Below are 14,374 nucleotides of genomic sequence, written 5' to 3' on the forward strand. Positions count from 1 at the left end.
CCTACTCTGATCATCTTGTGCAACCGCACCACTGATCCGAGTTCCTCAGCTAGAAACCCTTGGTAGCAACTCCCTCCTCTTGGCCTTGCTCTGTCAGGTACTGTTCTGACTACAGTACCTCACCAGCTCCACTCTGCAATATTCCCACAGCCTTCTAAACCCCAGCAACCTGAAGGTGAGAGCTCCTAGGCTCTGCGCAATCCCGGCACCAGCAACCCGGCCTCCTCAGCCAACTGCATCAACCCTCAAAGCTTCTGCATGAGGCTCCCTTTGCCTTCCTTAGCCTCTGCACTACCTCTTCCCTGCTCACCCTTGATGATGTAGGCACTACGTCACCCTTCTCTTGTTGTTGCTCTCCTAGAAACAACTTATGTCACCTCAGCGTAGTTGTTTTTTGTTGTTATTGCTCCACTCGGCTGATGTCCTTAGTCCTCTTGTGATCTGCAATCACGCTCTGATACCATGTTGAAGTTTCTAAGTCTACTTAGTTAGAAACCCTCCATGCACTTTATCTGATTTATTCCTACCTACTTGTTATGTTACTTTAACAAGTTATTTACAATGTAAATACTGAAAATAAACACTAATGCATGCTCAACATATTACAGATCAAGAACTAAAGGAAACAGAAACAATCACACCATATAACACCATTATTTTTGGACCAATGTCCCCGGAAAAACCTAATGTGAGAGAACCGGTGTAGCTATCTGAGGGTTTTCTTATTAAGCATTATCAAAGTACAATCTGGGTGCCAAAACTAGCCTACCCAACAGAGAAATTCCTTAGCAGTAATACCTCTCAGTTTGAGACAAATCTCCTAGCTGAAACCCCAAATAATCTTTCCGGCAGCTCCTCAGCACCAATTTGCCCCAGAAACCCTAGAGTCAGCCTTTTCTGGACTGCGTCAGCCCCTCTCTGCCCAACGCTAGCCCTGCGTCACCCCGGATGGGTCTGCGTCAACCTTAGGAGGCCCTGCGTCAGCCTTCTGGCCCTCTGCGTCAGCAACGTTGGCCTCTCTAAGGCTTTGCGCAGCGCCCGACTACCTCTGCATGACCCTGCGTGAGCTCTGGCTGGCTCTGCGTCACTCTACGCGACCACTGTGCTACTCTCCCGCCACTATCTCTGTCTCGCTGTACTCAATGCCCGTCAGCTGCAACTCCCGATCACTAATTCTATCTCTCTTAGCAAACCCCGCTCTAGAGAATAGAATGACTGATCACTCTGATGTGTTCTCCAAGTGACCCTCAAGCCTCCTCTTATTGTTTTCCTGTTGACATATCAATGGCCAAGATTAAGTCTCTAATCAACGGATAAGATTAGATCTGGCTTGACCCATGTCTTTTGGACCATTCTAACACAGTTTCATATTAATACACATTAATATTTTATTTTCCCTAAGTTTAGACTTAGGGACTCCATTAAAAATATTAATATCTCTTGAACTGTTTAGAATCTGCCCAAACCCTTTCTGGGTATTGGAGATCTCATGTGCCCCAACCTCTCCACCAAATTTCGTGGCTAGAGCACATTTGATGCTACCCCAAATAAACATCTGGAGACAGTAAGCAGGCCCATATTTTCGATTTTGTCAACATTGAGTTTGTTTTCAAGCTTTTATTTGAGTTGCCATTAAGTAGGTCTTTCATTTTACCCTTGATCAAAGACATGCAAGGGCTTCAACCAGTGAACAAATTGCTTGATTGGTGGCATTAGCATTTTTGTATCACTTGATTGAGCAGTTCTTTTCACAGCTCAGAGTAGGTTGGCTTGTTTGTGAATAAGCTCACTGTTGTGAGCATCCTTTTCAGCATGTGTTTTAGATTGCAGTGTATAGTTTCAGTTTTCAGTTTGGATTTGGTTCAGTTGCAGAATGAGTTGGTTGTAGGTCAAGTCACAAGTTTCAAACTTGGAAAAAGAATTGATTTTTAGAGTTGGGAGCAGCCCAATGGTCCAGGCACTTGGTCTATGGGGGTCCTTTGCTTCCTCTTAAGGTGATAGCATCCCCATTGGAGCTAGATGTTAGCGTTGTTTTTTGCATTTGCAAAAGTTGAAAACTTATTGGAAAGCAGCAATGCCTTAAGCCTTGTTAAGTTACTTCTGAGCCTGTGGAGGTTATGTGAAGAGAGCCTTAGGGTAGAAAAGCTAGTTTGAGTCGTAATTTTTATCCAGTCATCAGGAGGTTCCTTTTTTATGGATTTATTTTCAAAGAAAATAGACTTATGAGGATTAAAAAATGAAGCCTGCAACATCAAAGTGTCAAGGTACATGGAGTTTTGTGTCCAATTGGAAGCCAATGCAAGTTTTCAATGTGACTCAAAAGTCAAAGGAGAAGGATTTTGTAGAGCTGTATAAAACGGGCGCTACAAAATATTTTTGTTGTGCTAAAAGGGGCGCTACGAAAAGTTTTTGTTGCGCTAATAGCACTCTGTTTTTCCTTGTTTTAGTCATTGTCTTCAAGAGCAGTTTTTTAACAGTTGGAAATGATTTTTTGAAAACCAAAAGACATTTTAGACAGAAACCGACCCATTTACAAAAGCTTCTCTCATTTTTTATGAAGGTGTCATGGTTTGGAAGATACAAAGGAATCTTTGCAGCCCATTTTTCCAGATTTAAATATTAAATGTTTTCATGTTTTAGCCATTAACTTTGGGTGTTGTTTCTAAGGAGCTAAAAATGAATTTTTCAAATCTCAGATAGAATTCATGTTATGGGCTCTATCTTCATTACATTCAAGTATCACCATTCTTTCTAAAGTTAAACAGAGTTTGTTTGATTATGTTGTGTTTTAATGGACTGTGATCCCTTCTTCAACACCATTCTGCAAAGCTTAATGTCTAATGGAATATTGTATCCCCTGCCTCTGATCTTTACATGTTCATGTACCCAGACTTGAAGATTTTAAATTGATATATCTTTTTGACTACATGCCCAATGGTATATTTTCTCTCTTTCCAACCAAATTTGTCACTCTTTCAAATTCAATTTGGCTGCTAAGCATATGAATGACCTGTTACTGTAGTGACCCTGAGTAGTAGAGTCAAAGAGAGATCCCTCTCTGTTGAAGAATGTAACTAGAGTCGGTCTTCATAATTGTACTTGAATCATAATGAAACGCATTTATCAAAAGAAAGAAAAAGAAATTTTATTATTAGATAAATTTGACTTATTAAAGCATGGGTTTCATGCTTGGGTCAAATGTTTTTAGGTCAAAGCCTCCATTGAAGGCTTCTAGGGTTTATGTCAAGTGTCCTTGTCCATGTCATATTGTAAAGAACCCTTCTTGGGATTTATTTGTCAAAGAAGAAATTTATTTTATTGTAAAATAGGTCAATTAGGCCTCCTCCACCAAGTCAGCCTCAAACTGGACAAGTGGGCCTAAATTGGGCAGCAGAAACACCATATAAAAGCAGCAACTTGACCTCATTGGTCACTCACTCACAACAAGTTCAATTTGCAATTTCTAGGGCCACAAAAAGTGTGAATTTTAAGAAATAAGAGTAGCTAAGGAGAAGGAAGTCTCTCACAAACATAAGAAGTGGAAATTCTCTCTCTTTTTCCCACACGTGTGAAGTTGTGAAGCTACTGGAAGGGCCGAAATTCTGCAGTTGCTGGGAAGGCTAAAATTTTGAAGTTGTTGGTGAAGCTGGGGCCGAAATTTCTAAGTTGATGTTGGGTTGTAGCTGCTGGACAAGAAGAGACTATTGAAGGTTGTAGTATCTCATTGAAAAGCTAGCTTGGTGGAGGAGGAAGGTTTGTTGGTCTAGGGTCTTGGTCTATCTCATTTGAATTATTGAAGGAAGAGTTCTTGACTGGGTTTTCCCCTATATAGGGGTTTTTCCTTGGTTGTGTGCCTACATCTGGTGTCCTTGATCCTCGTGTTTTGGTTTTGGTAATTGCTTGATGAACTAAGATAAAAGAAGAACATAAGAAAGATAATAATAATTCAAAGAAATCACAAGTAATTATCAACAAGGGAAAATCTTTCTACCTTTCCGATTTTCTAACACTCTAGATTGGAAGGGCCAGCTTCCAATCCTAAAGCGATTAGAGGTTACCTTGGAGTTTTCACCATCACAGCCTATTGAAAGTCTGAGTGATAACATCTTGGCGTCATTGCCAGGAAGCGAAGGTTGAATCTTCCCTGGGAAAGAATGACAAAGATCCAGATCTAATCATTGATGGTGAACAAGGATCAGACATAATCAAGTTGTGCATCATTCACCTGGTGACTCCAATCAAGCTTCAAATCAAATTCAAAGACTCCACTAGAGGACGAGCCTTATTGACAGAGACATGAAAGGACACTATGGGAAAACCAGGTGACAAAGCTTGAGTTTTCTCCAAGATGCAATATTATTTTTTGTCAACTACTTCTTGTCCTTTCTTGAGCATATCAAAGGAATTTTCCATTGCTTACTGTATTTGAATGAAGACCATAGATCTGCAATTGTATATCCTTCTTTAAAAACTGTAGATATACCTTCTTCTTGCATTGCTGATCTTGACCAAGATCCTTCATCTAAGCCATATGATGTCCATGACCAGTCTTGTGAGCCTCATGTGATCAAGCAAGATATTACACCTTTTGTATCTAATCTTATACCTTCCAAGATTCAAGAGAGATATGGACCTTTAAAATTGTCACATATCCTTCATGATTTTCCTCCAAAACATCATAAATACCTTCCCAAGTTTGATGGAAAACTTGACAACTTTACAGCTCAAAAACACGTTCAGGCCTTTGAGCATTTTACATACCTTTTTGATGTAGAGCATGATGATGTTCTAAGTCATTGCAAGGGGATGCTAAGGAGAGTGGCTTAGGCATTTGGAGCCTGAATCAGTCGGTTCATGGGAGGAACTGAGTGACCTCTTTCTGAAATTTTGGGGTGAGGGGGAATCCAGGTATCAACATCTTTCAGAGTTTCGAGTCATAGAGAAACAGAGGGATGAAACTATCTATGTTTAATAGGCAATTTTTCATTTTTTTATCACAAGATGCCTAGAGACATTCAGCCTCCTCAAGCTGCTACCATGTTGCATTATGCAACAACCTTTCATTCATATTTTTCTTACTTTCTCATGAAAAGGAGGTCTGTGACCTTGCAGCAAATGTTCATTGATGCTCAGGAAATAGATGGCAATCTTCAAGCATGTGAGAAACTCCCGAAACAGATTTTGGACGAAGTTACAGATGTAGATGAACAAGAGAATGAATGTGTTCAAGAGAGACTTGATCTGACTCCTAATCCTTTTCATTTTGAACAAAGGATTGATAATGTCATACAATTTATTGAAAATCTCAATGATAATATTTTTGCATAAAATAGTAATCAACTTGTTGAAGAGCAATTTGTTGTCTCAAATTTCATTACTGATGATATTCAAGAGGTTTTTTATTTACCTATATATGATGAATATAATGATGCTAATTTCCAAGAACAAATAGCAGTTTTTTCTCCATCAAAAAGTGTTCAGTCTCAGCAGTCTAATAAAAGCACTCAGCCCAAATATCACAGTTACAACATGGAACATAAAGAGAGTGATCAGTTAGATGAAGGTGATTCTTTGCCTTTATGCTTTTCGTCATTCAAGTTGCTGAAGGAGAAATTTGAAATCATAGATGAAGTAGACGAAGGTGGGTTGATACAAAACCATATAGGATTTTTGGAGCAGGATGACAATATTATAGATCAGCAGCGACCTTTTCATGATTTTTATAATCTCGTGGCTCTTTACATGGAAAGTTTTACTAGTTCAACTTTGCAGTCATTGACTTTCGAAGATTTTGAAAGTGATGATTGTAGGGATGCTAATTTTCAATTGCAACCGGAGTTATTCTCTTTATCACAAAATGTTCCATTGCAGCAGTTTCATGAGAATTTTCAGCCCTCTCATGACAGCCAACAGTTGAAACTTCATGAAAGCAAAAGAGCAGTTGAGGGGATCATACAAAGTCACATCAGTTTTCATTACTTTGAAGATCCTTTTGCAGCATGTTTGGAGACAGTAAGCAGGCCCACATTTTCAAATTTTGTCAACATTGATTTTGTTTTCAGGATTCTATTTGAGTTCTCATTAAGTAGGCCTTTCATTTTACACTTGATCAAAGATATGCAAGGATTTCAACCAGTGAACAAATTGCTTGATGGGTCGCATTGGCATATTTACATCACTTGATTGAGTAGTTCTTTCAGCAGCTTAGAGTAGGTTGGTTTGTTTGTGAATAAGCTCACTGTTGTGAGCATCCTTTTCAGCATGTGTTTTAGATTGCAGTGTATAGTTTCAATTTTCAGTTCGGATTTGGTTCAGTTGCAGAATGAGTTGGTTGCAGGTCAGGTCACAAGTTTTAGATTTGAAAAATGAATTGATTTTCAGAGTTGGGAGCAGCCCAATGGTCCAGGAACCTAGTCTACGGGGGTTCTTTGCTGCCTCTCAAGGTGACAGCATCCCCATTGGAGCCAGATGTTAGCACTGTTTTTTGCATTTGCAAAAGATCGAAACTTATTGGAAAGCAGTGATGCCTTAAGCCTTGTTAAGTTACTTCTGATTGTATGGAGGTTATGTGAAGAGAGCCTTAGGGTAGAAAAGCTAGTTTGAGTCACAATTTTTATCCAATCATCATGAGGTTCCCTTTTTATCGATTTATTTTCAAAGACAATAGACTTTTGTGGATTAAAAAATGAAGCTTACAGCGTCAAAGTGTCAAGTTACATGGAGTTTTGTGTCCAATTGGCAGCCAATGCAAGTTTTCAATGCGACTCAAAAGTCAAAGGAAAGGGATTTAGTAGCGCTGTATAAAACAGACACTACAAAATGTTTTTGTTGTGCTAAAAGAGGTGCTACAAAATATTTTTGTTGCACTAATAGCACTGTATTTTTTCCCTGTTTTAGTCATCATCTTCAAGACCAATTTCTGAACAGTTGGAAATGAATTTTTGAAAACCAAAAGAGGATTTTGGTGGGAACGGATCCATTTACAAAAACCTCTCTCAGTTTTTACATAGGTGTCATGGTTTGAAAGATATTGTAGTGCCCTAATTTCGAATTTACAGTAACCAGATAAACACTCATATGAAATTTGAAAACAGTGATGCATAAAATTGTAATCTGCACGTACCTGAGCTGCTGGCTGACTTCCGATTCCGCTGCTGAACTGGTAATCCTGAACTGCTGACTGATTTGATTCAATTTCGAGATGGCCAATACCACCCTACCAGACAGAGCAACCTGGTTGCTCAATCCAGAGAAGCTCTCCACAGAGGCTCTCTGTCCCTCCGTGCCCAGAACTCAGATCACTCAAGACTCTTCCACTGCAAAGTTACTTCTCCTGGTTTCCTGCTGATGAATCCTTAATTCTCTGGTTTTTTCCCCCCTTTCTTCAGGTTCAGACCCTTCTATTTAACCCCTGGTCTGGCGGTGGCCGCCCTCCCACTTGCAGCCACCGCCTTTCTTGCATTCAAGGTTCTCGGATATTTTCCACTGACTTCTGCGTTTAGCAATCAATGTTCAGCTGATTCCTCGACTTTATTAATGGCTGGGATAAGGTGATTTTTAGGGCAGCCGACATTTATGAATATCACACTTCAGCATACGTTATACGTTTTTAAACTGATACCTTTATAACTTTCATCATGATGTTTATAAAGTTTTAATAACATAATGTATAACGTTTATATTATACATGCTATAAAGCTTTAAGGTATATATATATTATAACATTTAAATACTATATGATGTAAAGTATATTTCATAATGTTTAAACTATATATGATATAGGTATATTTTATAATATTTAAATTATGTATGATATAAAATTAATTAATATAATTTATAAATTCATATTATAAGGTTTTAACCACATACTTTATAAATTTTAATACATAGATATATATTTATAAAATTTTAAGGTCCAAAATTTTATTAATGGGTTGTTACATACACTCCCCCTTCTGAAAACTTCGTCCCGAAGTTAGAGCTTTAGGTTCAAGGTTTTAACGGACATGCCCTTTTCTATCCTGGACCCCAAGCTATTCAAAATTCATCCTATCCTCCCTAATCTCTTCTGCTCCCATCCTATCCGTCCTCTACTAGAGTATGCCATGGCGTCAATTTATTGACCTAACCATTCATAACACAAAGGTAACAGCGTCGGCTATACCGACCTGATTCCCAGTAGGCATCCGGCAGTCATCATCACACGTCTAGGGGAGCGTGACTCGCACAGTCCTCCCATGACTCCAGGTTCCGGAGGATAAACGGTGGGTAACACCTCCACCCCTCCAGTAGTATCAGGGCTACTACCCTATCATAGAATCACTTTGAGCTTTAACTGATCTGAGTTCTGTCATCACGTGGTCATCTCGAAAATTGGATCAATTATCTGCAATCATAGTTTATCTGCAATCTTACACTTACCCAACATTTGTGAAATGTGCATCAGCATATTCGAAATAACTTATGTATTATCTACATATGATACTATAGCATAACATAATTTTGTTATTTTCTATGCATGTATTCTGACTTTTCTATAGGATGTATTCACTTCCTATCTTTTATTTCAGTTGTTCATTTCTTGACATGCATAAAATAAAACAGATTTATATTGTTTCAATTCCTACCGGAAGTAAAATCATTTGACGGTCTTAACTTTACTTCAACATTTATAATTTAGTAATATAATCACATATATTGCTTTGGTATCCATGTACCAGCAGGAATTAAACACATATTATTTTGGTATCCATGTACCAGCAGGAATTTTAAACATATATTATTTTGGTATCCATGTACCAACAGGAATTTAAACATATATTATGCCGCAAAGTTTCATGTTTATCACTAATCATTCAAATGTTTTTGGTTCTCTGACAGAGGTGAAGTAAATATATATATACTAAACATAGTGTAAAGTTCTTCAAAATGGACATAAACTAAGGTATCTCTGACATATGTCCTCTGTATCCTCCCAAGTCGCTGATCCAGGACTATACTTGTCCCACTGGACCTTAACTTGGTCCACCAGGCGGTTCCTCAGCTGTCGAACTCTACGTTCCAGTATACGTAATGGTTCGACCGTTATGACTCCCTCGTCCGATACCTGCAATTCTTTCCACTGGAGGTTATGAGATGGATCAGCTATATAATGTCTTAATACAGAAACATGAAATACATTATGAATTCTATGCAGGTGGGGTGGCAGGGCAAGACGATAGGCAACAGGTCCAACTCTTTCCATGACTTTAAACGGTCCTATAAATCGGGGTGACAACTTTGTCCCTTTCCCGAATCGAATAGTACTTTTGTTTGGTTTGATGCGGACGAAGACCTGGTCCCCTACTTCATACTTCCTATCAGATCGGTGAGCATCAGCATAACTCTTTTGTCTATCCTGTGCTTCCTTTAACCGCTGTCTAATCTGTCTGACCTGCGCTTCCATTTCATGGATTAATTCTGGTCCTATTATCACTCGATCTTCTATCCTGTCCCAACTTAACGGTGTTCTGCACGGTCTGCCATATAAAGCTTCAAATGGAGGCATCCCAATTGAACTGTGGTAACTGTTGTTGTATGCGAATTCAACCAAGGGTAAATACTTTTCCCAGAGTGATTGCTGATCCATTACATACATTCGCAACATGTCTTCAAGTACTTGATTTACTCTTTCAGTTTGCCCATCAGTCTCAGGATGGTAGGCAGTGCTTAAATTTAGCTGAGTACCTAAGGCTGTCTGCATGCACGTCCAGAATCTGGAAGTGAATCGCGAATCTCTATCGGATATAATCTTCTTAGGTACTCCATGATATCTGATAATTTCGTTTATGAATACTCGAGCCACGTCAGCAACATCATAAGTATCTCTTACCGGAATAAAATGGGCGCTTTTTGTTAATTTATCCACCACTACCAGAATGGCATTGTGTCTCTAAGAAGTAAGAGGTAGTCCAGTGATAAAATCCATAGAGATGGTCTCCCATTTGGACATAGGTATGTCGTGGGGTTGTAAGAGACCCGCTGGGTGACCATGATCTGCCTTTACTTGCTGACATTCCATACATTTTGCAACAAATTGAGCGATATCACGCTTCATGCCTGCCCAAAAGAAGAGTTTCTTGGTATCCGCATACATTTTCCCTACTCCAGGATGAGCACAATATAAGGCTTTGTGAGCTTCCCTGAGGATGGTATCTCGAAGATCTTTATCATCAGGAATGTACATCCTTCCATGGAATCGCAAGATCCCATCGCTTTCTAATTCATAACCCTCGAACTTAGATTCTTTTGCCTTAATCCCCTCAAGACTTGCCCTCACTTTTAAATACCAGCTGTCTTTTATAAGACGGTCCAGCACTCGTTGTCTTAAGTCCACTTTAATGGGTATGAGAGAAAATATCCGGGGTCTCCTGCTTAAGGCATCGGCTACCACATTTTCCTTTCCCTTAATATATGATATTCCGAAGTCATACTCACTTAGGAATTCACTCCATCGCCTTTGCCTGGCATTTAAGTCTCTTTGGGTGAACAAATATTGTAGACTTTGATGGTCGCTTTTAAGTGTAAACTTTCGTCCCACCAAATAGTGTCTCCAGATTTTTAAAGCTAGCATTACAGCGGCCAATTCTAAATCGTGAGTAGCATAGAGTTCTTCATGAGGTTTTAGCTTTCTGGAAGCATAAGCTATCACTCCCTTATCCTGCATCAATACTGCACCCAGCCCTTGCTTGGATGCATCAGTACATACTGTAAAGTCTTTGCCCATATCAGGGACCCTTAGGATTGGTGCGCTGGTGAGTAGTCTTTTGAGTTCAGAGAATGCATTATTACATTCCTCGGTCCACTCATACTTAACACCTTTACGCTGGAGGGTTGTGATTGGCTTCGCGATTTTGGAGAACCCCTCCACAAACCTCCGGTAATAACCTGCTAAGCCCATAAAGCTTCGTATCTCATGTGCATTTTTCGGTATTGGCCAGTCCATGATCGCTTTTACCTTCTCCGGATCTACTGAAATCCCTTCACCTGATATGATGTGACCCAAATAATGAATCTTTTCCTGAAAGAAGGAACACTTGGACAGTTTTCCATATAACTGACGTTCTCTAAGGCAGGACAATACTAACCGCAAATGCTCCTTATGCTCTTCTTCATTCTTGGAATAGATGAGAATATCATCTAAAAAGACTTGTACAAATTTATCAAGATACTGACGGAAAACACTGTTCATAAGATTCATGAATACGGCTGGCGCATTTGTTAACCCAAATGGTACCACCGTAAATTCATAGTGCCCAAAACGTATCCGGAATGCTGTCTTAGAGATATCATTTTCAGAAATCCTTAGCTGATGATACCTTGATCGAAGATCAATTTTTGAAAAGACCGAAGCTCCTTTCATTTGATCGAAAAGATCATCGATTCGCGGCATAGGGTATTGATTCTTTACTGTAGCTCGATTCAAGTCCCGATAGTCTATGCATAATCTTAAGGATCCATCTTTCTTCTTCACAAAAATTACAGGAGCGCCCCAAGGTGAGGTACTGGGCCGAATAAGCCCTATATCGAGTAGTTCCTTCAACTGGATTTGCAATTCCTGAAGTTCTGGGGCTGTCATTCTATAAGGCGTTTTAGAAATCGGCTGGGTACCTGGCTTTAACTCAATAGTGAGATCCAATTCTCTTACCGAGGGTAATCCAGGTAGTTCCTTTGGAAATACATCCGGGAACTCGGCTAACATCGGATATTGTTCTAAGGACGGTCCCTTTTCCTGGCTTACTTCGTGAATTGCATAAGCCTGACAACCCTTTCTTAAACAACGCTTCACCTGCATTGCCGAAATGTAGCGCAAAGAAATTTCTCTCTTGATTCCTTGAATTTGGATTACTTCTCCCTCATCATTTAAGCCCAAAATCCTTTTTCCATAACAATCTACCCACGCCTGGTGAGCTTCCAGCCAATCCATACGTATGATAAGATCATACGTCCCTAGGGCGGTGACGTAGACTTTTAGTTTAGTCGAACAGACCCCTAGGTCAATTTTGCATTGATCCACACTCAAGCCCACGGTTTGGAGTTCTCCTGAGGCCATTTCCACTTGGTGGAAATCATTTTGTCTACGAGCTGCCAGCCCACATTTGTTTAATGCAAATGACGAAATGAAACTATCTGTGGCACCAGTATCAAATAAGATTTTGAGTTTTACACCATTGATAATACCTGAAGATTCCACTACAGTGGATTGATGGGCTGCTTGGTCGTGGTTGACTACTGCATGAATTCTATGATTACTTCGCTTGGCTGATATCGGCTCCCTCCCAGTGCTTTGCAATATGTCCGATGACGCTTCTGGGCAGTTACGCTGGAAATGCGGCCCCCCACATCCCCAACAATTGAGCTGCGCTGATCCTCTTGAATTAAGGTGTGAGTTTCTAGAGAACGAGCCGCGTCCTCCCATGTTGGTTCCCCTCGCACCCCTTCCTCTACCGGTAGTCCCTCGCGATGCCCATGGTCTGGTGCTGGATGATTCTGCAGCTATAGTGTTTACAGCCATGGGAACTCTTGTCCCCATACTTGGGGTAAACCTGTTACCGTAAGGTGGCCTCGAGCTACCTCCTCTGAAAACGTTCCGGGGAGCCTTCCCTGGAAACCCAGATTGAAAAGGCCCTGCTGGCCCCATATCCTTTTTGATTCCAAGGTGCTCTTCTGCATAACGGCTACATTCGACTGCCTCGGCTACAGATGATGGTTTCCACATACTTACCAAGGCTCTGATGCGAGGGTTTAACCCAAATATGAAGCGTTCAGCTTGACGTTCATCAGAGTCTAAGTAGGGAATGTATTTTACCAGCTCCATAAACCTTATTTCGTACTCTTCCACCGTTTTACTTCCCTGAATTAGTGTATGAAAGGCTCTGGCTTGCTGCTGTTGAAAATATGGAGGTAAATACTTCGCGCGGAACCTTTCCTCAAACAGATCCCAAGGAACGTTGTCTGATGTAAGGTGTAGCTGCTTTTCCAAGTTTCCCCACCAAATCAGGGCACTTTCCTTTAGTTGAAACACGGCAATTTTTGTTTTTGCTGCAGGCGAATATTCTCTTAACCTAAAGCACCAGTTCATCCCTTCCAACCATGCCTCAGCGCGTTCGCCAGCTCGACCTCCCGAAAACTCTGGGAGTTTAATTTTCTGAAGCTCTCTAGAGATGTCTTCTCTCGATCCTCTGGGCTCCAAATTATGTGGTTCCGCTGAACTGGTGGCTACATGCTGAAACTCCTCTTTGTTTTTAGCCTTAGTTGATTCCTTTAATGTCTCTAACAAGGCCTCCAAAGAGTTCATTATCACAGTCAACTCTGGCGTTGGAGCGTTTGATGTTGACGGTTGCCTTGGCGGTGACGAGGGTGAGGGGGATGGCGATGGCGACGGTGGCGGCATTAATGGTGATGATGCTGCCTGGTCACGTCGTCGTCGCTCATACGTCTTTACCATAGTAATGGTCCCTGAACACAAATAAAATGTATATATATATATAAAAAAAAATGAGGCGGATAACCGAATTTTAACACACCAATTTCCTTGCAACTTCACATTTAAAACGGGTATAGTTTTGCTATTTTTACCCGCTAGGCGGATCTTACTGGTACCGAGGTCAAGGAGGGTGGCCACGCGACCTCCTTGTCCTAATGCAGGGTTTTCTAAAAATGAAAATGAATAATGCAGAAGTGTATGGTTATTAGTCCCTAAGGTAAGACATCCAAAGTTTATTTACCTAATGACATCCCCAAAACGAAAATGTTAGCTTTTCGTTTACAATGTACATCGGTAACATAACTGTCATACCTCAACCTGACTATAACATTTAAGGGGGTCATCTGTATCCATACCCCGAATAAATTACAAGGGTATGGATTAAATCTATAGTTTGTATGATTACCAGCATTGACAGCTTGGCAATAAATTGCAAGCAGTTTGCTATTGGTTCTAACATGCTGGTGCCTCCACTGATTGGCGCATGAATTAGCTAATTGAATTTCCAAAAGTCAGAAGTAATCAACTCAGAAGTAGTTCTTCCTTCGGGTGATGGAAGTGTGCTAATTTATGGTTTCCTGCCATGACAAAAACCTAAGGGCAGAATGTCACACCCTTATACAGGTGAGCACTGATTTTAATGCCTGCACAGACCAACACTACAGTTGCTCTGGGCAGAGGAATTTGAGGCACTTTTATAGCACATTTACAATATATATTATTTCCCAACAGTTGATATTTTATTATTTAAACGCCTAATGAGTGATATGAGCTGGCTATGGATTAAAACATGGACCACTATTATAACATATAATTTTTAATGGCTACCATTATGCATACTCAATTTAA

The 14,374-nt window shown here is 40.2% G+C and overlaps 1 protein-coding gene across 1 annotated transcript in view; it reads right to left on the bottom strand.

The window, feature by feature from the left end:
* LOC149219940 (histone deacetylase 8-like) overlaps positions 1–14,374 on the bottom strand; it is a 184,445-nt gene that overhangs the window by 150,581 nt on the left and 19,490 nt on the right. The window lies entirely within an intron of this gene.

Source organism: Pinus tabuliformis, chromosome Q, assembly GCF_031772625.1.
Source record: "Pinus tabuliformis cultivar Carrire ecotype Pingquan chromosome Q, CPIR1, whole genome shotgun sequence".
NCBI lineage: Eukaryota > Viridiplantae > Streptophyta > Pinopsida > Pinales > Pinaceae > Pinus > Pinus tabuliformis.